General features: G+C 48.2%; 3 long non-coding RNA genes across 6 annotated transcripts in view; 2 read left to right on the forward strand and 1 right to left on the reverse strand.

Annotated features, from left to right (window-relative positions):
- Positions 1–3,396, forward strand: part of LOC140630013 (uncharacterized) — a 63,797-nt gene extending 60,401 nt beyond the window's left edge. For all 3 annotated transcript variants that reach the window (XR_012027816.1, XR_012027809.1, XR_012027810.1), the window contains 2 exons: positions 2,906–3,050; positions 3,382–3,396. This is a non-coding gene — a long non-coding RNA (uncharacterized lncRNA). The remainder of the gene's footprint in view (positions 1–2,905; positions 3,051–3,381) is intronic.
- Positions 1,780–17,978, reverse strand: LOC140630014 (uncharacterized). Its single transcript, XR_012027819.1, has 3 exons — positions 17,860–17,978; positions 4,489–4,622; positions 1,780–3,556 (listed from the first exon to the last, which is right to left on the reverse strand). It is a non-coding gene; the product is annotated as an uncharacterized lncRNA (long non-coding RNA).
- A 37-nt stretch (positions 17,979–18,015) lies between these two features.
- On the forward strand, positions 18,016–26,130 carry LOC140630015 (uncharacterized). 2 transcript variants are annotated; one of them, XR_012027820.1, is made up of 5 exons: positions 18,016–18,107; positions 18,664–18,867; positions 19,345–19,499; positions 20,509–20,711; positions 22,858–26,129. It is a non-coding gene; the product is annotated as an uncharacterized lncRNA (long non-coding RNA). The 2 variants fall into 2 exon arrangements; XR_012027821.1 differs by having other exon boundaries at positions 18,030–18,107; positions 18,633–18,867; positions 22,858–26,130.
- The last annotated feature ends 615 nt before the right edge of the window (positions 26,131–26,745 follow it).

Consider the following 26,745-nt stretch of genomic DNA (forward strand, 5'->3'; position numbering starts at 1 on the left):
AAAGCACTCTGAGGCCAGGGCCTGGGAGAAATGGAGACCAGGAGGTGGAGACCATGTTGACTGCCGCCAAGCAACAACCAGCGAACGCTTCTTCTACCCCCGGAGGGTGACCACGTGCCCAGAGATCAGAGGGGGTGCAGCGTGGTGGGGTCCTTCGTCAAGGACAAGACTGACATTTGTGGGGTTGTCTGCTCAGTATCTGTATTCCTGTCTCCTGGCAACAACACTGTGATTTTTCCATGGGTGCCATCTCTTCTCTACAGTCCATCCCTTCGGTTTGGGTCGGGTATCTTACTCTCACATCCAGAAGTGGCCTGAGGATTCAGGCTGGACAACTAGATGATTATTTCACACGCCCCCTGCCAGAGTTCTGGGGTCAGGGATGGATATGAATTTAAATCAAAGAGATCCAGTGGCCATGGACCACTGGGAAGGGAACTTCTGTTTGGCTAGGGAGCTCAGGGAGACAGGATGCAAGGCAGGAGCTTAGGCAGCCATTCTGCCTCCGTGAAGGCAGTTTTTGCCTGAGAGTAAAGCCAACAGACAGCAATGCAGAGATGAAAGATGGGGTTGTGATGTCGTGTCACTCCAAATTCACATGTTAAAATCCCATTTCTTAAAGGTGATGGTATTAGAAGGTGGAGCTTTTGGGGGGTGATTAGGTGGTGGGGATGGAGCCCTCAGGAATGGGATTAGTGTTTTTATGAAAGACACAGGGCTCCCCACAGGGCTCCAGCCCTCCAGCCCTATGAGGACACAGCAAGAAAGTGTCCAGCTGCAACCCAGAATAGGTTCCTGCCGGAGGTGCTTAATGATTTTTCATAAAAATCATTAGAAATCAACATAACACATAGGTTATCAACTCTGATAATATTTGGTGCACTTCTTTACTTAAATTGGATTCAAAGCACTTTGTAGAGAGCATCTGGAATGTTCTTTTTGCTCTCTGCAAAGTGAAGAGAATGCAAATATTTACTATGCCTTATTGTTAGCAGAGAAGGACACTGCATCCAGGAGAATAGTAATAAAATAAACATTTAATAACAACAAAATAAACTCTCCGAAGGTTTATATAGAGCTAGCAGCCGGGTTTCAAAAAACTTTTTTTGATAGTTTACTTTATTTAAAATACTTCCCTCCACTGTAACAGCAAAATTAATATGTATTTGTAAAAAGTTCAAGCATTACAGATGTATAGCAGATTTTACTTTTTAAAATGTTCACTCAAGTCACTTCTAAATTGTAATTTTATGTTCATTATTTTCGTCCACTTATATGTTTTATTTAAACATGTTCTTAAATAAACAAGTGACATAGGTATTAAAATTTTTAAAAATTATTAAATTTATAACGTAGGGAGTGTCAGTTCCTGCTTGCAGGATAACCACATTAAGAGACCTTGGAGCCTATTTGCACACACGCCGGGGACACATTATTTTTATTTCTTTTTAATAAAAAATGGAAATGGGCCTTACTTTCTGTTTTATTACCTCTTTTTCACGTAATGATCGACTTTGGGCATTCTCCATGCTTATACACGTGGATCTTTCACTCTTTAATGGCTGTACGTTTTTTTGGAGGGTTGTAGTTTATTTAACCAATCCCCCATTGGTGAACATTTGAGTTGTTTCCAATGATTTGCTATGACAAATGGCACCACAGTGGAAATCCTTGTGCAGTTACTTTGGCACATTTATGAGAGTTTTCCTCAGGATAAATTTCTTGAAGAAGAATTTTAAGTCAAAGGATAGGTGCTTCCTTAAAAAATATTTACTGGGTATGACAATACACCCTGCATAGAGTTTGTGTTGGTTGGCTGGCACTACCAAATGGATTTCTTTACCCCCCACCTTACCACATTGGCACTTCTACGGGTACCTACATTCACAGCCATTTTTTTTTTTTAAACAAAAATCTTGGCTGTATCCAATGACCTTTAGCTGCTATTGTCATTATGAGACAAAGTCACAGCCCGTTTAGTATGAGATGCTACTTCAGAGCTCGCTATAGCACCTGTCCCATATGACACCCCCTCTGGCAGCTTCAGCCCCACTGACAATCCTGATCTTACAACCTGAGCACGTGAGGCTGACTCAGCCTTGCCAAGTGCCCTTGTGCTGGCAGGATAGCCAGAGGGCTCCTACTTCTCCCATTGGTACAGTCAGAACTTGGTGGTCCCTCCTCCTGTTTAACTCTTGGGACACACACAGTCTCATTTTAAAGTAGTGGAATGAATGATAAGACCCCAGAGAAGCATTTTCTTTTCCTGGACAATGAGGAGTCACACACATAAAGGCTTTGCAAAATACTTTTGGAGTTGCCATATTGTTTTCTCAAAAGCCAGGAAAAAGGACCATCTGGATCTTCCATGGCTTCAGTTCTAGAAGGCCTCTGACAACCCTGCCTTGACACCTTTGCTCACGCTGTGTGCCATGTTTCTCTCTCTCTGCCCAAGTCCTAGGCCTCCCTTAGACTGTGTGCCTACACTCTGCATCACCTCCCTGCCCTGGTCCCAGCTTCCCCATCCTCGGGGATTTGGGCAGAAGTTACCATGGGCAGTTTCCCAGCCCAGCTCTCCCGTGGTATTTCTTCTTCCCTAGAAGGCAATGTCTCTTCAGCTTGAGACTCAGGATGAAAACCTGGACAGGTCCATGGAGATACTCTCCTGAGCCCTGCAGGATCTGCTTTAGGTTCCTCACCCCCTTTCCATCTCCTCTTATAAAGGCCGCATGTCAAATAAGTGTTCTGCAGCCCCTGTTGTCACAAGGGTGAGCTCATCTTGGCACATGACTTAAAATAAGAAATCTTCTGGAGGGGTTTATGGGATGCTTCTCTGTTCTTCACAAAGTTTCCCCCTTTATTCTTCTTTTTATCTTGAATGTGAATATGACACCTGGAGCTGCAGCAGTCATCTTGTGCCATGAAGTATGGCAGAGAGAACCACAGAAACACAGGATCCGTGTACTAACAGTGTTGGACCACTGACCACACGGTTTCCTCTAGATTCCAGTCGTGTAAGAAAATAATCCTGACTTTTTAAAGCCATTGTGGTGAGTTTTCTGTTGTCTGTACTCTTAATGGATACAACTCGTTAATAAATGATGATACAATGATATAATAGAACTGCCTGAGCCACTCAAGGGATGATATTGCTGTATATCTTAGTAATACAAAGAAGTTATTATGATATATTAAGTAAAGGGAAAAGTTCCCAAAGAGCATTTTTATACTTATGTACATAAAAGAACACACAAACATATAGGCCCACATTTATGTTCATGAATTTCTATTTGTAAGAGAGAAAATCTGGAAGTATAAAAGTAACCTGTTATGTGTGGTGGGATTTAAGGGAATGTTTCATGTTTTTCTCTGATGCTCTAGCCTCCAAATACGACAACATGTGGGGGTGACTTGAGACCCGAGATGTGGGCATGGAGCGCCCCCTGGACGAGAAGGCTCCCCTCCCCCAGATAGGTGCTGTCCTCTGCACAAGACATGCTGCTTCGGCACCAGTGTCACCACGGCTCTTTTGGAAAAGGCCATCCTTGGATTCCTTCTGTCATCAGCAAATACGGAGTGTCAAAATTATACGGTTTATTTCTAGTTGTTTGGGAACTGGACTCAGTAGCCAGGAGGCCATTGGAGTGTCAGGGCTCTGGTCAAGGCCAGGCAGGTGGAAGTGTCTGGAGCTGATAGCGGTGAGCCATAGCTGGGCTGTAGCTTAGGCTATTGATGGTTGTCACCCACCCCAGGGAAACAGGGGTCATTGCTGCTTTGTGTGCTGGGTACCACTAGATCAGCATCTGGGATGCCCACTGGGACACGCACTGGAGCTTGTACTGAGGAAGGGGTGCCAGGCGCAGACCTGGAGCCCCCCTATGACATAGTAGTGACTAACCCTGGAGGTTAGTGAACTGTGAGATGCTGGTGTACTATTAACAAGAATAGGACAGGTTAGCCAATGAATGCTACTGTCCACACTAGAGATGGGTTCTATGAGCACAGGGACTGTCCCCGAGCTCTCAGAGGGGAATGGAGGCAGGGAAGCTCCCCACAGTCCAGCCTGAGTCTTGTCCCCTCCACCTGCTGTATGCACAGAGCCATCGTTGGCCTCACTTATGCTGTGGGACACCTCGACTCACTGCCCTGTAGAAGCTGCATCTGTTATTAGACCTTCACGCCCTACAACAGTGCCGTCTGGGAAAACGTTCTGCAATCATGGAATGTTCTAGAACCACACTGTCCCATGTGGTCACCACACGTGCCTATTGGAGCACTTGAAATATGGCTGGTGTGACTGAGGAACTGAGGTTTCACTGTCATCTAGTTTTAATGATTTTGATTTAAATAGCTGCATGCAGCTGGTGGGTTCTGTACTGGGCAGTGGGACCCGAGGCTGAAAGCCCCTGTCTTGCTCATCTTTGCTCCCCCCACCCACGTGAGTGCCTGGGAGACAGCAAACCTGCACTAATGATGATCTTATCTTACCTGCTTCTTTCCTGTTAGTTTGGTTGGATCCTAGGTTTGCAAGAGTTAAGAGGAAAACTCTCTTCTCAGCGTGTGCACGTTAACTCCCTGAAGGATGTTTGGCCAGGACTGGTCCACGTCTACTCTCTGTAAACCTAAAAATAAACAGTAACTCTTCAACATAATCAGATACCCAGTTCCTGCTCAACATTTTCCAATTGCCATTTCTATATCTATCTGCATCATCCCCAACCATATCTATACCATCCAACATGTATGCTGAGAGAGCATCCATTATCTTTGTCTCTGCACTATCTACCTATCTGTTCTATGTATCTGCCTGTCTGCCCACCCATCCATCCACCCATCCATCCAATATACTGATACTATACGTCTATCCACCCATTCATCTCTCTCTACCTATCATCTATCATCTATCTATCTATCTATCTATCTATCTATCTATCTATCTATCTATCATCTATCTATCATCTATCTATCTATCTATCTATCTATCTATCTATCTATCTATCTATCATCTATCTATCATCTCCAGCCAGCCATCTATCTAAGGATGCACGCAAGGCCCACACACATTACACATGATGCCAGCACCCCACTCGTCATTACCAGGCTGTTGGTCTCACCCCCCTGAGCAGTGACATGAACGGAATTGGGGGCTCTCCTCATGACTCGGGGAGGGATCACTCCCTCAGCCCCAGGGTGCCGCCCCCCTCCCCATCTCTCTATGGGTTGCTGAGGATGCGCTTGCCGAGCTCGGAGCCCAGGGCTGGCAGCCCAGCCATCTGATACGATGCCCTCAGGGAGATTTCAGCACTCCGTCATCCTTGCCGTCCTGGCGCCTACCACTCGGGCAGCCTGCTGCCAAACGGAGCGGTTGGGCCCCACGGCCGTGTTTCACATGCTCGGACACAGCCAGGCCGCGTCTAGACAATCCTGAGCACCCAGGAAAACACCACAGGTCTGGTCAGACTGGATTGAGCCCGATTTCCTGGAGGCTGGAGGCCCATTTCGGCACGGACAGCCGTGGGTGCAGTTTTCGGGACTCATTGCTCAAGAAGGCAGCCCTTCCCACGGAGACTGGGAGGGGGCGCGTGCAGCTGGGAAACAGATTTCCATGGGGGCAGTTAGCTGTTTTTCTCAAGAAGTGAAACTGTTATTCTTTTAGTTTTTCCAACTTCCAATCCCACTCCTGCCCATTCCATCATACCTGTTTCGTTAAAGCCAGCTCGATTCTAATGATACTACTTATTGTGCGTATAGAATGCTTTCTTTTATTCCCACAGTGACCTTCATGTCTTATCATTCCCACTTTATGTGGATGAAAAGGAAGCCCAGAGAGGTTCATTTACTTGCCCACAGTCACACAGCAGAGCTGAGGTTTGAGGCTAAGATCTTTGAATCCAAAGTTAGGAAGGAACGGATTGTCCAACAGACCCTTGCCCTTCCTGGATGGCAGGGCCCTCAGACACTCAGAGGTGGGCAAGGGGCAGAGCTGGGACAGAACCTAGGAGGACCCTATGGATGCTATAGGGACAGAGACCCTCTCCATAAGGCCTTGCACAGCTTGTGGGCCAGGCCACAAGGGGTCCTCTCATTCCCCTGACTTTTCTTTCTCTCTAGCCTGAGTTCTGCCGTGGGGACAGAGTCTTCTCAGAATGCTCCTCATATATTTCAGCCCAGTGAGTAAGAGCTGGTCACCACCTGCCCACCAGAGCTTTTGACTGAGCCTGAATCCCAGCCACGGCCCCAGGATGCAGATATATCATCCTCATTTTACCCATGGAGAAACTAGGCTCAGAGACTAAAGGAGCTCACCCAAGGCCCCCACGGCCCGAGCTGGGAGTCAAAACCAGGAATCTTGGATGTGTCTGTACCCATTGGAACAGCCGCTCTCAGCCCTGACTTAAGCATGATAGAAATCAATCACAGAGTGTCAGAAAAATATAGATGCCTCCCAAGGCCCCAGAAACTCATGTATAGTTCGTCTGGGATGGGGTCTGAAAGCTCCTCATGTGATTATTGTGTTCAGCCAGGGCCTAAAATCTTGATGCTCTAAGTGGGGTCCCCTGGCCCAGAGGCATCACCTGGGAGCTTGCTAGAATGCAGAGTCCCCGGCTCCACCCAGATTCTCCGAATGGTCAGAATCTGCACTTCCAACAGACTTCTTGCTTGTTTGAAAATAATATTTTTCCCTATTGTCTTGCCAACTGGAATCATGGGAAGCCTTAAAAACAACCAGTGCTCCTCATGACTCCACCCTACCTCTGGGCTCTGGCATGATAGGTGGGTGGGGGGGTGTGACTCAGGAATCGGAGTTTAAAACCCTCGGGTGGCTCTGCTGAGCTGCAAAGCTGATAGCCACTAGTTCCAGATAACTTGCTAAATTAGGCTTCTGAGAAGGTGGTCCTCACAGCATCTTTGTGGGGTAAAAGACCCTTTCTTTACTGTAGAAAATCTTTGTATTTATGGATTCAGCCCATGACAAGAGTCATGACAAAGTGATGGCTTTCCAGGGCTATCACCTTTCACCTTCTTTCACTGGATTTGGGGTGTCCCTAGCTCCGTCATTCCTCCCTCCTCCTTGCCAACCTGGGAAGAAGAGGCAGGCACTTGACCAGGAAATCTGAATTTAGGAAAAAGTGAGTCTCATCAGTAAGAAAATTTTAACTTGGGGAACCTAGTTTTGGAAAATTTCTGGCTAATGGATTGTAAAATCGATGGAATGTCTCATAAGCAGTGGTGTGTGTATGTGTGTTTTAATGAAATAGAACAGAATAAACAAGACGAGAATAGAATAGAGACTTCCAGACCACATCAGAAGTGGTAAGAATATGGTTTGGGTTATACTGGGGTGAGGTGTAAAGCATGTTTCTCATCGTACATGAGGTAGAGACAGGAGCTGAAATCCACTTTGGAGGGACCTTCGGAGGACACGTTCCCTCTCTACCCACCTGTCCACCCTATGCTGTGGGTATTTGAGTGTCTTATTTTAAGGGGAGGAAGCAGGGGTCACTAGGGCTTCTATGTCTTTCATAAAGCTACAGAGTCAGGAAGTTGGAGACAGCACAAACACTGTCCACAAGGTCATCCACAGTCCGTCCTCTGGCACCGAGAACCAGGTAAATTAAGCTTCATGGTGGCTAAACTGGAGCCTAAGGATGTCTTTCCACTTGCAGAAACTCCCAGTCACCACCACAGTTCAGGAACTATGCTTTCAGGACCCATTTGTGGGGAAAACAGGTAGACTTCAGTACATCTGGAAGCAACTCTGAGTTTGCAAGTACTTCTCCAGCAGAGTCCACCCTGGGAGCAGTGGGTGGCCTCATGGGAAACCCACCCAGACCCTTGACCTGTAGTTCCTCACATTCATCTTGACCTGTGACTTTGTCTCATCCCCAAAGTCTTCCTGGAATCATCACCACTGGTTGGCCCCATGTCTGCAATCACTAGTTCTAACATCCACTGTGACCACAGGCTCTTCTTCTACCTCCCCCAGCCCTGATGCAGTAATTCCTCATCCTCATGAGGCCCCTGTGTCTTGACTTCTCATCTCGGATCCCTGGTGCCAGTCACCTCCTGCCCTTCCTCTTGTTTTTGTACCCAGCTAAAGGTTCCATGGCCTGTCACTTCAGCCTGTCACTTGCCAACTCCCTCACCACAGGCAGCTTCTAGGACCCAGAGAAGGCAAAGAAAAGAAAAGGAAACAAATTCTTCTCTGGAGACTCTAGAAGGCATGTAGCCCTGTGGACACCTTAATTTGTGCCCCACGAGAGCCAGTTCCAGACCTCTGACCTCTAGAGCCATCTGACCACACATCTGTGGTGTTTGAAGTCACCAAACTGGTGGTAATCTGTTTTGGGAGAAATAGGAAACAAATATGGTCCTTTGCCCTTGGGGTGTTTCAATAAGGTTACAATATAGGGCAGTGGGCACAGTCGGCAGCCTGTCTGACCCCTGGTCCTGTTTCTACTTCTGCACGCCCTGCCTCTAGCAGATGCACACACCTGCACCTTCACCAGAACAGCTGATCTGGAGCGGCCTGGGGCTTGTGTGCCTCATCCAACATCAGGGCAGCCCATGCCCCATGGCCGGTACCTGTGAGGGGCTGCAGTCCAGGTCCCCTCCTGGAGCAAGGACAAAGTCAATGCTGCAGGCTCTCCTCCAGAGCTCCTGTGGGGCCAGGCTGAGGCTGACTCTATCCCAGCCTGCACCCCTGCTCCACTTTTCCCCTGCACACCCCCTACACCTTCCCTCCTGAGGGTGTCTCCCGAACACTCATGCCACAGATCCTGACTCTGCATCTGGGGACACCAGCTCCCGCTATCACAGTGGGGCCCTAGCTCTGCTGGGCATGGCCTTGTGAGGCAGGTGGGCCCTGAGCTTGGCTGCGGTACCTCAGTGAGGTGGGGAAGTACCAGGTGCCCTGAGGCTCTGCCTGCAGCCCAGGAGTAGCCCATGGGCTAGCCTTGGAACAGAGGTTACCATTAGAAGGAGCCTGCATGCCTGGCCATGGTAGGTTAGGGGACGGGGTGGTGGTGGCAGTCAGTTCATGACCCCTCCCCAGCCACTAATTAATCGATCTGCTGGCATGACCTTTCATCTCCAGGGGTTTTAGCCTATCCTCCAGCCCAAGGTGCCAGGACAGTGTGGCAGGACCCCATCTCAGGATTTAGCCACAGCCTCTTGGCAGTAGAGGTGGCATCTGGAGGGATAATGTAAGGGCACATTTAATTTATTAGGAAACAGTCTATTGGAAAGGAAAGCGAGTCTAACCACATCAGCAGCTACATTTGAGCATCTAATCTACTGTGCTCCGAGCTCTCTCCATGGTGTCACTTTTCTTCCACAGTGGGACTGTGATCATTCACTCCCACTTATGGACGAGCATCCTGAGACCCAGAGGAGCCAAGTCATCTGGCCAGGGTCACAGTTGCTGGCGGGGCAGGCAAGGGACGTCAAACCGGGTCTTGCCGACTCCTTCTCTGCATGCTTCCCTCCAGACACACTGTCTCTCAGGTTCCTGTCCCTGCTTGGAAACAACGGTCTTCATGGGTTTATGAAATGGTGAGATGCATTTGGTGAATAAAACATTTCAGACTCCGTGGTGGCCAGAGAACTACAAGGGCCCTTGGCTACGTGAAGGCTCTGGCCCAACGATTTAAACATGTCATTTCACAGAGAAAGGCCTCCAGACCCTAAGAAACTGAGCCAACTAGGTCATGAGTCTGAGAGGTGTCTGGGGAAGAGTGATGTCCCAGTGTTACAGTGGGCCCAGAGCAGATTGGTGGCAAATGTAGACGTGGGAGCATAGGAGGGCACAGCCACTTTGGAACGCAGGTGGCCAGTCTGCCATGAAGGGAGACACGCATGTATACAGGGCAGTCGCTTCACTCCTAGGAATCACCGAGGGAAACCGAGACTCGTCTCCACACACAGACTTGCTTATTGCTAATGCCCGAGCGTCCGCACACGGGCGGGGGGACAGACAGGCAGGGCACGTGCGTACACGGGAGTAGCACCCGGTGGCAGAGGGCCCAAGCGTGGCCAGTGTGGTCAGGAGGGTGCCCACAGAACATGGAGCTGAGGAAGGGAGCCGGACCCCCAAGAGCACAATGGGGTTTCAGGTAGAAAGAGATTCCCACAGTAGTGACACCTGGGGCCAGGGCTGGGCAGGTGGGGCCTGATGGCAAAGGGGTCCCTGAGGCTCCCTAACCTGAGGGCAATGTTCTACATCTCACCTGGCCTGGTGGCTACCCGACCACACACCTGTGTCCAAATTTATCCAGCTGTACGCCTATGACGGGCACCTTTTATTTTACATAAATCACATCGTGGGAAAGTTGCTTTAAAGAAACAGGTCTTGTTCGCAGACAGATGTGGGTGTGCGTGAGAGCCCTTCTGGCCATGTCAGGCCTGGGGCCGTGGCCTGGGCCCCTGGGGGGTGGTCTGCCCCTTTGGAGAACAGGATGCTGAGGGTGCAGAGGGTGCGGAGGGGCCAAGCCGGGCGGCTTGTGGGAAACGCTGTGCTGGGCCTGGGGCACCGGCCTCGCCTCCCCAGTACCGGCAGGAATATTCCAGTTCCCAGGCTGCCCTCAGCCTGGGCGGGGGATCCCACGGCACTCTGCCTGCATTCCCAGGAGCATCCTGGGGTGTCCCTCAGGGCCCCTTTCATCTTGCCTCCCCTTCTGGAGTCTCCCGTCAAGGACCCCATCACTCTCCCCGCCCTGGCCTCAGCCCTGCATGCTCGTCTTCTCATTCCGGGTTGGAATCCTGACCTTTCAGCCTCTTTGACAGGCGTGGGCCCCTTGTCCCCACACGTGACACTTGTTAATGTAGAGGTGGTGCTGCGGGGTCTGGGCTGAGCTGGAACTCCAGTCCGTGGTCCGGGGACAGGCGCCTTCCCAGGGCCCCAGGGCCCTCCTTCCAGGTGATTTCAATTTGCCGTGACCTTGTGCAAAGCATCATTTCATGTGAATAATATGTACATCCGGTTACATTTTAATTACTGACTCTGATCCAAGGGAAACCCAGAGCATCTTGCGGAGGCCTGGTTCCTGCCACTTCCTCTGTCTGCCCACAGCCTCCCTGACGCCGATGCCTCCAGTCCTTCTGGCCTGCTGTGGACGCTGGAGGTACAGTGGGCTGAAGGGGCGCTGACTGTAACTGCACGGCTTCGCAGGGCAGGCTGACAACGCGGACGGGGCAGATGCTGTGGGCATGCTGTCCACCCGACCCTCACCACAGGCAGCCTGGAGCCCCCCTGACACTGGTCTGATTCTACTCCATCCTGCAGGCGTTCTGGTCACTCATTGCTATATAACCAATGACCCCAACACTTTGTGGCTCAGGACAACAGGGGTCTTTTCATCTGCTTATGAATCTTTTTTTTAATATTTTATTTATTTATGACAGATACAGAGAGAGAGAGAGAGGCAGAGACACAGGCAGAGGGAGAAGCAGGCTCCATGCACCGGGAGCCCGATGTGGGATTCGATCCCGGGTCTCCAGGATCATGCCCTGGGCCAAAGGCAGGCACCAAACCGCTGCACCACCCAGGGATCCCCATCTGCTTATGAATCTATAGGGTTTGGGGGACCACTGTTCTCTGTTCCATGTACCAGAGGCCTCATCTGGAGCTGGACTAGGTGAATGGGACCTCTCTGTCTTCACATAGCCTGTTGATTAAGTTGCTCCAGCATGGTGGCCTCGAGGAAGCCGGATTTCCCATGAGATGGCTCAGGGCTGCAAGTGTTCTGAGAGTGCACGGCAGAAGCTGTAGGCCTCTTGTGGCCCAGTCCAGGGATCACCTGCATCATCTAGGCCCAGCCCCTGATTCAGGACCCACAAGACATGAGGCCACTGGGGCTCATGTGTGCCAGGTCCCAGGCTGGGTATGGGGATGGCTGGGCTAGCCATGAACAAAGGAGACCAATGCTGTGGTGAAAATTGTCAGGAAGGCATAGACAGCCAGCCAATGATGGGGGGCAGTGGGCAGAGATGTGACACAGGGGACTGGGGACAGCCCCTCAGAGGATGGGCATTTGAACAAGGTCACAGGGACATGTGGAAGGAGGCTCTCTGGAGAAGAATCCCTAGGCTGAGGGAATGGAACAGCCAGTACCAAGGTCCTGAGGCAGGTGTCTTTGGGTGCAAACAGCAAGGTGGTCAGTGTTTGTGGGCTCTGCCAAGACTTTTAATGCAAAGTGAAGGGTAAGGCCACTGGAGGGTTTTGAGCAGAGGAACAACATGTGACAGGTTTTAAAAGTGACTATAATCCCATGCTCATGATCGGAAGAACAAATATTGTTAAGATGTCCATGCTTTATATTTAATGCAATCTCTATCAAAATAACACCAACATTTTTCACAGAGTTGGAACAAACAATTCTAAAATGTGTATGGAGCCAGAAAAGACCCCCAAATAGCCGAGGAATGTTGAAAAAGAAAACCAAAGCTGGGGGCATCACAATGCCTGACTTCAAGCCGTATTACAAAGCTGTGATCATTAAGACAGTGTGGCACTGCCACAAAAACACACACAGATCAATGGAACAGAATAGAAAACCCTGAAATGGACGCTCACCTGTATGACCAACTCAACTTCGATGAAATAAGGAAGAACATCCAATGGAAAGAAGATAGTTTCTTCAATAAATGGTGTTTGGAAAATTGGAAAGCCACATGCAAAAGAATGAAACTCAATCACTTTCTTACACCATACACAAAGTTAAACTCAAAATGGATGAAAGATTTAAATGTGAGACAGGAATCATCAAAATCCTAGAGGAGAACACAGGCAGTAACCTCCTTGACCTTGGCCATAGCAACTCTTTGCTAGACACATCCCCAAAGGTAAGAGAAACAAAAGGAAAAAATGAACTATTGTGACTCCATCAAGATAAAAAGCTTCTGCACAGCAAAAGGAATAGTCAACAAAACCAAAAGACAACCTATAGAATAGGAGAAAATGTTTACAAATGTCTTATCAGATAAGGGGCTAGTATCTAAAAATCTTTCAAAAAAAACATATCAAACTCAAAACTCCCCCAAAAAAATCCAGTCAAGAAATGGGCAGAAGACATGAACAGATATTTCTCCAAAGAAGACATACACATGGCCAACAGTCACATGAGAAAAATGCTCCACATCACTCGGCATCAGGGAAATACAAATAAAAACCACAATGAGATACCACTTTACACCATGAGAATGGCTAAAATTAACAGCTCAGGAAACAATAGGTGTTGGTGAGAAGGTGGAAACAGGGGAACCCCCTCATACTGCTGGTGGGAATGCCAGCTGGTGCAGCACTCTGGAAAACAATACGGAGGTTCCTCAAAAAGTTGGAAAAAGAGCTACTCTACAACACAGCAATTGCACTGCTAGGGATTTACCGCCAAAGACACAGATGTAGTGAAACGACCGGGACACCTGCACCCCAATGTTCATAGCGGCAACGTCTACAATAGCCAAACTGTGGAAGGAGCCTCGGTGTCCATCGAAAGATGAATGGATAAAGAAGATATGATATATATATATATATGTGATGGAATATTACTTAGCCATCAAAAAATAAGTCTTGCCATTTACAACGACATGGATAGAACCAGAGGGTATTTTGCTAAGTGAAGTAAGTCAATCAGAGAAAGACAATTATCTTATGATCTTACTCATATGTGAAATTTAAGAAACAAAACAGATGAACATGGGAAAGGGAAGGAAAAGTAAAACAAGGTGACATCAGAGAGGGAGACGAACCATAAGAGACTCTTAACTGTAGGAAACAAACTGAGAGTTGCTGGAGAGGAGGGGGTGGAGGGACAGGGTAACTGGGTGATGGGCATTACAGAGGGCACGTGATGGAATAAGCACTGGGTGTTGAATGCAACTGATGAACCACTAAATTATACCTCTGAAACTAATATTACAGTATATATGTGAATTAACCTGAAATTTTAAGAAATGTTTTTTAAATGTCAAAAGAAAAAAAATCACTGCAGCTCGTGTGTGTGTGTGAGAGTGTAAGGGGTTAAGAGCCAGGTAACTACAGTCTCCGTCCTCCAGGTGAGCACACTGGCTCAGAGACTTAGAGACAGACTGTTCCTGCTGTCCGTCCACCTGCAGCCTCCAGCCCTCGCTCTTGCTGTTCAGACTCCCCAGGCAGCTCCTGATGACCCCAGCAGCTGAAGACTGAGCAAGATGGCCAGAGTGGAACAGGTGACAGTGACATGGGGCTGGGAGATGCAGCAGGTGTGGACGCCAGCTAGCAGAGCCCACGGCTGCACTTCCATTCCAGATGCATCAGCCCACCAAGCCAGGAGGGGTGAAGCCACCAAGCAACCTGCTTTTCATGTCCAGCAGCTGGCCTCTGTCGCCCGGGGCTATGTGCCATCAGCCCTCAGAGGGTCAGTGATGCTGAGTCTGGCCACTGGCTTGGGCGTGCCCGTCCTTCAGTCTTTCAAGAGCTCGTGAGCTTTGCTCTCACAGATCTGGAAACTGCCTCTCCAATAAAGTCATGGGACAAACACGACAGTGATAACCTCCAACAGGTTGAGCGCCAGAGGCCCTCCCCTCGGAGCACAGGCTTACCTGTTTTATTTAGGTTAAGTGGTCGCTGATGTGGAGAGACACCACTGCTTTGCATTTGTGGTTCTAGAAGGAGGGGTTGGCGAGGGTGGCCTGGGGGTCAGAGCTCTGTGTAACCTCCACCTCCCACAAAGCGTGCCAAGTGAGGCACTGGGACTGGGCCTGCACACTGCAGGGCACCGTGAACGGGGAAGTGGGGACACGGGAGTGGGGCCCCTCAGTGGGGCTGCCTGCTTCTCCCAGACAGGCTCCCCAGCCGTTGGTGGGACCCCAGTGATGAGGTTACAGAAAGCTGGGGACTCCTGAAGGAAGAATGAGTCTATTGCACCCTGTAGGGCACCTTGGAAGGATGCTGAATTTTGGGGTGAGACTGAGCAATCAAGGTACCTCTCTCTTCCTTTAAAAATGCACTAGTTGATCCTAACAGTGTGTTCCAGGGAAGTCTGGCTTTAGAACAAAGTGGTTTTTCATCCCTAAGATGAAAATGCTGACATTTAACCCAAACAACTTTGGATAGGTTTTCTTTTTTTCTTCTCTCTTTTTGGGAAATGAAAAGTTATCGAATGGACAAGTCCAGATGTGTTTAATGGTTAAGTTAGTTTGCAGTGTGTGTGGTGTTGGCTGCACGTGTCCAGCCTGCGGGGTGCTCGTCGTGGCTGTAAATGGGAGGCAGCTGATGATAGAGCGTGTCAGTGTTCAAATGTGGGGTTCAGTGGTGTGGGGCTTTTGCTGGATGTTTCCACATGATCCTTTAAGATCAGGGTGTGCAGAGGAGTGACTCTAAGTTCTACGGTGAAAACCCAGAAACCAACTCCATCAACAACCTGAAACTACCATCAGATTCCTAGCTGTAAAAAAAAAAAAAAAAAAAAAAGATTCCTAGCTGTATGTTATTAATAAGGCTTTTCCCGGCATATGGTGGCTGAGACTAAGTCACAGGAGGTGGGGCGGCATCCACCTGGACTAAGTCACAGGAGGTGGGGCGGCATCCACCTGGACCTCTGGGGGTGCTTTGGGCCCTTGTCAACACATCATGACAAAGCCAAGTAGCCCATAGAAAAGCCATGTGGAAGTGTCCTGCTCCCAGCCCCGTCCAAGGTCCTCACCAACATCAGCCACCAGCCAGGTGGTCTGGCTCACCTTCAGGAGATTTCAGCCTCCACCTTGAGGGGTCCTGGGTGATGCTGTGTGGAGCAGCGGTGGGCAGGTCCTACTGATCTGTGCACCATGCACAGATTTGTGAGCAAAACAGGTGTTGTCATTATTTGAAACCACCACATTTTGGAGTGGTTGATTATGCAGCAATAGGTAACCACACACAGCAGTGTGAACTGTGTGGAGCTTCTTGGCCCGGGCTAGCTGATTTTACTTTATTTTACATCAATTATAAGGCATTTTGTAGGACGATTATTTTGTTTTATCATGTATTTAAACACATTGAAGAAAACATTTTTAAATCAAAGGTGAAATTCATGAAACATAAAATGAGTCATTTGAAAGTATAGTTCAGGGACTCCTGGGTGGCTCAGTGGTTGAGGGTCTGCCTTCAGCTTGGCGTATGATCCCAGGGTCCTGGGATCAAGTCCCGAATTGGGCTCCTTAGAGGGAGCCTGCTTCTGCCTCTGCCTGTGTCTCTGCCTCTCTGTGTGTGTGTGTGTGTCTCTCATGAATAAATAAATAAAGAAATTTAAAAAAGTACAGTTCAGGTGCATTTACCACATTAATGATGTTGTGAAACACCACCTCTATCCCAAGTTCTAAAATATTTTCATCACCCCAAAGGAAATCTGTATTTGTTCATTTGTAATAGCTTCCCATTGTCCCCTCCTGGTAGCCACCAACCTGTGTTCTGCCTGTGGATTTACCTATTCTGGACATTTGATAGAAGAGGAATCATATGAATGTGGCTTTGCATGGCTGGCTTCTTTCATGGGGTATAATGTTTGTAGGTTCATCCACGTGGTGGCCCGTGTCTGTGCCTCAGTCCTGTTTGCTGCTGAGTAACATTCCAGCCTATGGATACTGCGTTTGGCTTACCCATCCATGGGTTTCTGGATATTTGCATTGTTTCCACTTTTTGGCTGTTGTGAATAGTGCTGCTGTGAATATCCACGTGCAAGGGCTTGAGTCCCCATCTTCAGGTCCTGGGGTAGATCCGTAGGAGTGAAATGGTTGGGAAGATAAGAATTTCTTTTAAACACCAATCGTGGGGTGTCCAGTCTCGTGTGCAATATGGAATGGTCGGGGATCTCTTACCGAGTTGCTTGAGGTATTAAGGCCACCAGGTAAAACACGGTATTTAAAACCTATTATTATGGTTCTTAAGAGATCAACTCCTTACCCTAGAAGAAGACAGTTGGAGAGTGGTCGTTTGCTACTCTTTGTGACCCAGATTTATAGGAGATGGTTCAGTAATATTTAGAAAAAAGGCAACCTGACCCAGCATTGCTGGAAGGAGATCGATGCCTTGTGTTTATTTTATTGCTGACCTTCATTTTTAAAAAAAAATTATTTGGGAGAGAGAGAGAGAGAGAGAGAGAGAGAGAGAATTCACAGCAGGGGAAGGGGCAGAGGGAGAGGGAGAAGCAGACTGCCAGCCGAGCAGGGAGCCCAATGTGGGACTCAATCCCAGGACCCTGAGATCATGACCTGAGCCGAAGGTAGATGCTTAAGGGACTGAGCCACCCAGGTGCGCCTGACCTTCATATTTTACTTAGATATAGTGATCTTTAAGGAAATAAACAACAACAACAAAACCCTTACACAGCAAACGTTTTACATAAATGTAAACATGCACATCTACTTTATAATTATGGAAAATAAACTTTTAGGCATAAGATTTTAAAAATCACTAAAGAATAATGACCATGAGCCCAGGACATATACAACAGAAGCCACAGACATAAGTATTTCATAATGCTTCAGTTGGCCTTGTCTTCCAGCCTACTGGTTAAGGCCTCAGCATCAGGAATCCCACCTTCCTTGCCAAATAGAAACATCCAATTTGCCTGCACCTAGTATACATCCACACAACAGACTGTTATCCTTCAAAATCATGTAAAAAAACACATCTCTCTCACACACACAGATGCATGCACACACATACACCCTATTTAACCAGCTTTTCAAGAAGGCAAGGATTTGAGAGTTTTCAAGTTTTCCCGCCATTGAACCACATACATATTAATACCATACAGGGAAAAATGATCCTGCCATAGAAATAAAATAGTTAATGATTGGCATCATGATAAATCTCTACTGCGGGCAGAGACAATCACATACCCACAATTTCCTGGGGTTCCACCTGATTTAAATTAGGGGTGGGCTCAGCTGTACAGGAACTTGACCATGTTTTACCAAAGGAGGCTGAGCCATGAGGCATGATTTTCTCACATGACCAGAATTCCAAAGATGGAATTGCATGTCATAAAGGCTGAAGGAACTTGCTAAGAACTGGGTCTCCTTCCAGCATGCTGCCTTCCTCCCCTTGGCACATGGAGGAAGCCTGCTTCTCAGGCATGGAGTAGGTGGTAAGAGGAAGGGCAGGAGGCATGTGTCAGGATTTTATTAAACACACATGCACACACCCACTTACATGCATATATGCATGCTGTGCCCAAGCACACACATCCAATGCATGCTCAGCCTCCCCCCCGCAAGCCTTACCCAAAACCAACTCTGTGGACAGTCATCTGTTCCCATCTCATTGGCCAGGACAGGGTCATCTGGTCATCCCTTAACTGCTAGGGATGCTATGTATTTTTTATTTCTACAGATGTTTTGTTTTGGAATAATTTTAGAGTCTTAGAAAAGTTGCTGAGACAGTACAGAGTGTGCCCATATACCCTGCACCATTTCCCCAAGGGTCTCTATCTTCCATAACAATGGCACATTTTGCAAAGTAAGAAATCCATATTGGTACATTACTGTTAACTAAGCCCCAGGCTGTAGATCTCATCCGGGATCCCACCTTGCATTGAGGCTCTGTGTCTCCTTAGCCTCTGCTGAGCTGCGACGATTTCTCAGACTTTCCTTGTTTCTCATGACCTTGACAGTTTCGAAGAGGACTGTTTGGATCTTTTGCAGATTGTCCCTCAACTTGGGTTTGTCTGTCAACCTGAGTTTTTCTCATGATCAGACTGAGTTTTGTGTTTGGGAAAGCACACCACAGAGATGAAACGTCCTTCTCTTCAACATGGCATCGGAGGGGCTTCATCTCCACCTGACGCATCACTGGTGCTGTTCACCTCCATCTCCTGCTTAACAAAGTGTCTTTGGGGCTTCTCCACTGTAAGCTTCCTGCTACTCCCTTTCCAAACTCTGTTCTTCAGAAGCAAGGCACCTGGGTCCGCTCACACTCAGGGTGGGGTTAAGCTCTACTTCCTGGAAGAGAGAGCATCTACATAGAGCATGTAGCATTTTTCATGCAGGGAAGAAGGGCGGCTATATTATCACCCTGGATAAAATTGAGGTCCTACTGATAAGGAATTCGGGGAGCATGGAGATTATACCCTCAACTGTAAATGGAGATGAACAACATTTGCCTTACCTGTGCTGATAAGAGAATTTTTACATTGAATGTTGGGACTTCCAGAAGCTTAGAATGATGGTGGGGGTTCTTATAGAGGTTGGCAACCTGTGAACAGTGAGTTTATTGATCTGAGACTTATGTCCTGGAGATTGGAAAAGATGTGGAGGACACAGCATGAGTAAGATGATGGCAGACACAGCTAGTGGCCATCAGTATCCACATTCCCTTTGCCTTAGGTAATAGAATTCAAGTGTTGCTGGCACATAGCTGCCGGGGAAGGATTATGTGTCCCAGCCTCCAGCACATGGGCATGTGACCAACTGCTGGCCAGTGGGGTATGGATGGAAGAAATGTCTCCAGCGTCTGAACTAAGCCACTGTCTCTTGGATGGGTGAGTGCGAAGAAGAAATTTGGTGCTATGTAATATTGCATTATACAAATTTGCCACATCTTGCTTATCCAACTCCTATTTTTAAAAAAGTAAAAAAAAAAAAAAAAAAAAAAAAAAAGACAGCGGGTGCTGGTGCTTATTTTTTTCTCAACCAGAAGGTTGTGGTAGGGTCATCCCTGGGTTCCAAGCTGTGGCATCAGTATTGTGTAACACTTTTCCTCTGGATGCCAGTAAATTCTGTACCCACGAGGGACTCAGATTACTGTGAATCCTAACCAAAAAGACCATGGCTCTGGGTCCACCTTGTACTGCCTGTGCCAGCTTGAGGGAGCCACACCACTCCTGAGAGCCTCTGTGGGCGTTTCTATGAGTGTCTGTGGGCACACTTCTTATACAAATAATTAGGAAAATTCAATGCATTTTGTAGGTAAGATACTCAGTATGGTGCCTCACAGGTCCTGAGTGTCAATAAATATTTGCCTCTATTTTTGTTAGCATTATTGTGGATTATTACTGAAATGTTTGTAGGATTTTTAAAAAAGATTTTATTATTTGAGAGAGAGAGAAAGAGAGAGAGAGTGAGCGCACACAGGGAGAGGGAGAAGCAGACTCCCCGCTGAGCAGGGAGCCTGACATGGGGCCCTGAGATCATGGCAGACGCTCAACCCACTGACCACCCAGACACCCTGTAGGATTTCTTTTTTTTTTTTTTTTAGATTTTATTTATTTATTCATAGAGACACACACAGAGAGAGAGAGAGGCAGAGACACAGGCAGAGGGAGAAGCAGGCTCCATCCAGAGAGCCTGATGTGGGACTCGATCCAGGGTCTCCAGGATCATGCCCTGGGCTGCAGGCAGCACTAAACCGCTGCACCACCGGGGCTGCCCCCCTGTAGGATTTCTAAAAAAAAAAAAAAAAGTTTAAGATCAGATCAGAGTTCACTGTCTTCTACTTTTTTCTTTCTTTCTTTCTTTTTTTTTTTTTTGATCTTTTTTTGTGAAACACAGCTCTAAACTGCAATTCTAAGGAGGATCATCTTAAATGTATGAAACAATTTCTAAATTTGGAACACACGAACCAATTCGGGGCATGGGAATTAGTCTGCATTCCGGATCAATTAGGGAAATAGTTTGCAGTCACTACGACATTTTGAAACACGTCAAATGAGAAGGAGAAACCAACTGTTGTATGTCACCGTCACAAAGAACAAGTAAGGCAATTCTGTCTATTTCCAGAAGGGCTCGCAGAGTCCCCAACGGAAGTGCAAGAAACAGCAGGCCCATGTCAGAAGGAAGGCTCTGACTCACAGACCAGCCCCCCTCCCTCCGGCCGACCCCAGGGGATTGGGTGACTCCACGGAGTCCTGGTGACCAGGGGAGTGCGAGTGCAAGTAGGGTTACCGTTTCCATTTTTCCATCAAGCAAAAAGGCAGAGTCTCCCCAAAGAAGATGGAATATTTGCTCTCAGCCCAAAGACCCCAAAGGACCAGAAATCTTTACCCGAGATTACAAGAGAGGAAAAAAAAAAAGTTTAACTGCATAGCTGTGCTGGGTCTGGACGTTCTTGCCAACCCCACACTATGAGCTAAAGCCCCTGGCATTTGAGTCAATGAAAAATGAATAATGCACTTAGTTAAATATTTCCTTCCACCATGAAATCCTCACTCACCCTAATTTCTTTTCCTACTTGACATTTTCACTTCTTCTTCTGACTGGCTCTCTCTAATGAGACCTGGCGCTCAGAGGACAAGTGCTGTATTCTACGCAGGCTTCCTCCGAGGTTCCATTAGACGCCTTTGAAACTGAACCCCTTCACCCTCCATTACTTCCTCCCCTGGAACCGCTCAATCTCTGCTCAGCAATCCCCTTAGAGTTGTAACTTCCATTTCTAAAAAGCTGATAAAAGGGTAGAGATGTTTGAACCCCATCCAGGGAAGTCGACTTCCAAACTCTGCAAAGAGGGGAGAGTGGCTGGGGAAGGGTGGGGTTGAGTTGCGGGTGAAGCAGGGCCTGTGTGTGGTGGCGGTGGCGGCGGTGGCGGTGGTGGCTTTGTCCTGTGACTGACGGCTTGCTGAGGCTGCTGGGTAGTTGGTGGTCCATTTTTGGCACATGAGTGGCCTTTGCAGCACGATCAGGGGGTTGTGGGATTCCAGTACAGATTTCTATGTGGCTTCAAGTGCTCTTATTTGTGTTTCTGATAAGTTGCTGACATTGTGCAAGGAGGGAGTGACTGAGTAGGACACAGAATAATTGCAGGGAAATATGATAAGGTGTCTTATCATATGGAGGGGGTCTGTGGCCTCTTCTATTCCCCTTTCCTTGGGAGAGAGGGAAGTTGCCAGTTTTGCTGCAGGGTAGGGAGGGTGGAGGAGCTAGGACGTTGGCAGGGCAGCTTCTCCAGAAAGGGAAAGTGGGGGAAGGTGTCTAGGAAGATGGCTGGCTTTGCTGAAGGACATGTGATGAGTTATGGGAGCCACAGAGTACTTGAAAGAGCCATGGGAGGCACACAGAAGAGGGGCTACTTGGGTTTTAAAGGATAACTAAGAGTTCTCTTCAAAAGCCAAGAAGCTGAAGAACTGATTCCTGTGGCAGACTCATGCACCTGGCAGGCACGGCCATGCCTCTCTGCCTCCCTGAGAACGTGTGTCTGAGGCGGTAGGACCTCACCTTGGAGGTGTCGGAGGATTTATTTAGAAAAAAAGGCAAGAGCGATGTAGTGGATATCAGAGAACAGTCAGACAGACTGGGTCCGGGCCTTGGACCAGGAGGGTCATCACTGGGCCTCGGTTTCCACGTCTGCATAAGGCACTTGCACAAACCTACCTGGCAGCTGTGGAACTCAGGAAGGCCATGCTGGGAAAGCACCTGCTCTGCATCGTGGCCACACGGGCACTCTGGCTGATGTCGACAGCAGGGACCCGCAGGCCATGCCGTCGCAGAGCCACCGAGCAGAGGAGCGGACAGAAAGAGCAAGCAGTTACACTAAAGATGTATATTTTGATCTCTTGCACATTGGATGTTATTTTAGTGATTTTTATCATGACATCACCCTGCCTGGCCCCTGCATGTGTGTCTCCTGCATCCTGATGGAGAAGTGTGTCAGGGAAATATTTCGGGGGATATTGGGTGGTTGATTGAATCTAGTCCCCCTCCCCATCCAGCAATAGCTCCTCTGACTTCAGCTGGCCAGGTGGTCCTTCCTGCTTCTCAGTGGTTGTCACAGGGCACGGCTGGATCAATATCACTGTCAATAGGCACTTTTGGAACAATAGCTGGTATATTTTGACTTCCTCCTCTGTCAGCTTGTTACCAAGGGTTGTAGGGACTTTTGTCATTGATTATTCTCCTATTTTACAGATGTGCAAGTGGAGGCTTGGATAAACTAAGAGATGGTGCCGGGGGCACAGATGAGAGTGACTGCCCCACATGTGCTGCTTGGCCCCAGGAACAAGCTCAATCCATCCTAGGATCAACACTAGGAGGGAGGTATGATTATTATAATCACACTGCAAATGAAGAACTTCACTGCCCAGAGGCCACAGGCTGCTCGGGACTGAGAGGACGCTTGCATTCGGATGCGGAGCCGGCTCTCCCAAAGGCTTAGTCTAGACCTCCCAAAGTGGAGGCTGAGTCATGGAGGCACAGATGGTCTGCTGCAGGCAGCCAAGGCACAGCACGCCTCACGACTCTGAAGCTCAGAGACGTCCCACAGCTCCTGATCCACGTTGAATGCTCCTGCGGGCATTGGCTCTGCGGTCCTTGTGGCCTATCCTGTGAATGTCCTCTGATGGTCCAAGAAATGCAAGAAGCCATTGGCATGGGAGGGACTGTCTGTCGGTGACCCCCCAGGCGTGCTGAGAGCTCCTGAGCAGTCTCCAGGGTAAAATCTCTGCATCAAGCCCTTTTATACTTGGGTTCTAGACTCTTCCCAAGTCCCATTGGAAAAGACTGGATGACAAAATCACAATGGAAGTGAACCTTTCTGGTTGTTTAGCTGGTAAGGGCACCACCTGCCAGCTGTTAGGACCTGGCATGTACTGAGAGGGGCCGTCTAGTGGAAGTAGGGCCTAGTGCCAATGGGTGGGAGTGGACACCCACTGAGATTCCAAGGGGTCATGCTCCCCCTCTGGCTTCTCAGGCTTCATCCCAACAGCAGGATGGTGGGGAGGAAAGGTCAGGCCCTTAGATCCAGGTGATGGGGATTCATCTGGGAGCTCTATCTAGCCTGAGGTGTCAGCCACTGAGGACATTGCTGTGCAGTCAGCAAGCTGCTCTGGTGCTGAGGCTGCTCGTCCAGGGCTTCCGTCTTTGATGACCAGAGCCGTGTGAATGTAGTGGATGTAGTCAGCTGACAAAGTGATGGGGGGCCTAGTGGGGAAGCGCACTGTCAGTGGTACAGCCCGTCCTGAGGAAAGGCCTGGGGCCAGCGTGGGGCGTGGTGCAAGGGCAGCGAAGCAGGAGGTGGGAGATATGGTTCCTGGCCTCAGGGAGCTTCCTGAGCAGAACAGAGCCTGGGAGCGGGTCTGATCGCCTTCTGCTGTGTTCCAAAGTCACGGTGGTGCCTGGTTGTGTAAACCTATGTTAGGTGCCTATACACACTCTCGCTGAATTTTAATAACTGGTAAGCTGGGGGCTGTGGCCATCCTCCCTCCACCCCCATGAGCTGTGACAAAATGAAGTCTGGGGCTAAACCACCTGCTACAGGCTACACAGCTGGTCTATTGGGAAGCAAACATGTGAGCCCAGGTGGCTTGGCTTAGAAATTCACATGTAAAACCTGTAATGCCATTCAGCCTCAGCTTCACCCTTAATTCCAATGAACCATAATCAAGAAAAAGTAGCTATGATGCTGATAGCTAATACTCCCAAGGGTTTACTAACTTCCAGGTGCTGTAGTGCTTTCTGTGCATTTTCCATGTAAACCCTGCAGCCACCCTGTGGAATTGACATTCATGGTAACCGGGGTTTATAGATGAGGAAAACAAAGCTCAGAGAGGTTAAGTGACTGTGCCCAGGTCACTCAGGGTGGAAGTAGTGGAGCTGGGATTTGAACCAGGCAATCACCAGGCCTCTAGGTGTAGCTTATTCTCCAAAGTGGACTAATCCCTCTGAGATGTGCTCCAGGAAAAGAGCGTTCCATGACCATGCAAGTCTGCAACAACCCTGAGGGCTCCCTTCCCCTCCAGGAGACTCAAAATGCTCCTTAGCAGGCAAGAGGCTCAAAGGAGACACACTTCCAGTTACAAGATGAGCAGAGGCGAGGTGTGTGGGGGTGTCATGCACAGCTGGTGCCTGCAGCTCCTGATACTGTATCCCACACTTGGGCACCCAAGTGCTGCTACCACAGTAGATCTTAACTGGGACATATGGTAACTCTGTGGCGGGATGGAGCTGGGGGCCCATGCCATGCTCTCTCTGGGTCTTGATTCTCTTATGTTATCACTTCCCAAGTTATTATTTTGTTTTAAAAAGAAAAAAAAATCTGATTCTATACTGGTTCTACCAATAAATCCACAGTAGACTGCATTATGTGGAAGAATAGGTAAATCATTAAGTGTTTGCTAGTTGGAGATTTTTAAACATACCTTTTAGATCCTGAGAGCTCAAAGAGACAAAAGTCACATGTGCGCGGGGCGTTTTGAATTACATCCTAATCTGCTACATCCTAATGCGTCTGCTAGACGCATCCAGAACTTTACATCCAACAAGCAGGGCAACATTTTCTGATGATATTTCCACATTCTCTTCCCTTCCCATCTATTTCTGCTCGGCCCCCTGAACCCCATCTTGTTCCTTTTTTAGACACGTCCTCCATGTACTCTATGATTTTAGAATTGCTTGGAGCTAAGCAAGGAAGAATAGAGTGCCGGATGGCATTTGCACATTACTTTCAGTTCGTGGCTCTGAAAAGGAGAGCCAGGTGAAGCACTGGTAGCTGCACTACCTTCTCAGGGGCGGGCTTGCAAAATGGCAGGTCAAAAGCCCCTGGGGAATGCATGTGGGTATATGCTGGGAGTCTGTTCTGCCCCAAGGAAATCGCTGGCAGGTATTAATTTGAGAGAGAAAAAAGGGCAAGTTTCATAAAAGGAAGTCATCGTGAGCAGGAAAGCAAGACTAAAGGGAGAAAAATCACAGCATGTTCTAATTGCGATGCAGAAACTTTATAAACACAACTTACACGTGTATCACTTATAATCACGGCCCTGGCCAGAGCAATAATTATGATAAATCCTTTGTCAACCCTGCTTAGAAGTCCTTATGAGGTAGTCGGAAATTAGTCCACATTCTAGACAACAGTTCAATAAAAGTCCGATCCAACCCAGCCTCTCCGCATGTGGAATTCCACACGGCCTGTAATCAGATGTTCACCAAATCACACTTTCTCATTGCCAAATGCCTTGGCAGGTTCGCATAAACAAGTCTTGAATTCATTAAGTTGCATTTTTTAGCCTTCTAATTAGCTAAAGTCGTACACTTCAAGCACAGCCCGTCAAGAGCTCGATTTCAAGGTATAATGATGTGGCATGGAGGCCAAAGTCGTGGCTTTCTGTTGGAAATGTTGGTTGGTGGCTCTGTGGTGAACTGACCTTGGACTGGCTTCGGTGGGCGACCTCAGAGATAGGCAGAGAGATGTTGGCAAGAAAGCATTCTTAGCACTCGGTCACTCTGTTGAAAAGGTCACCCCACTGCGGTACCTGGGGCTCAGTGATTGAGTGTCTGCTTTGGGCTCAGAGAGTGATCCTGGGGTCCTGGGATCGAGTCCCACGTCGGGCTCCTGCATGGAGCCTGCTTCTCCCTCTGCCTGTGTCTCTGCCTCTCTCTGTGTGTCTCTCATGAATTAAAAAAATAAAATAAAATCTTTAAAAAAATAAAAAGTCACCTTGCACCAGCTGAGTTTCGGAGGTTAGACATGAGGTTCTCCAACACTGTCACCGAAAGAGCAAATTTTATTTTGTTTTGTTTTTTCAATATTCCCATTTCCCCCCAGTGAGCCCACATGAGCAGACTCAGCCCCAGATCAGGTCTTATCGTGATAATGTTGAAACACAATCATGCATCACTCAACAGATGTCGCACACGCTCCTCGGCAGGGCGCCCGTGGATAGAATGGCATTCCCGTAACAGTGCAGCTCATTTGTTTAAATTTATGGTTAATAGCTTTGGACCACATAGAGAAGACTCAGGGCAGGGACAGGACAAGGAGATTCTAAAATAGTTAGACCTTTAGGACCTCCAAGCCCAATG

The sequence above is a fragment of the Canis lupus genome, chromosome 3 (genome assembly GCF_048164855.1).
Source record: "Canis lupus baileyi chromosome 3, mCanLup2.hap1, whole genome shotgun sequence".
Taxonomy (NCBI): Eukaryota; Metazoa; Chordata; class Mammalia; order Carnivora; family Canidae; genus Canis; species Canis lupus.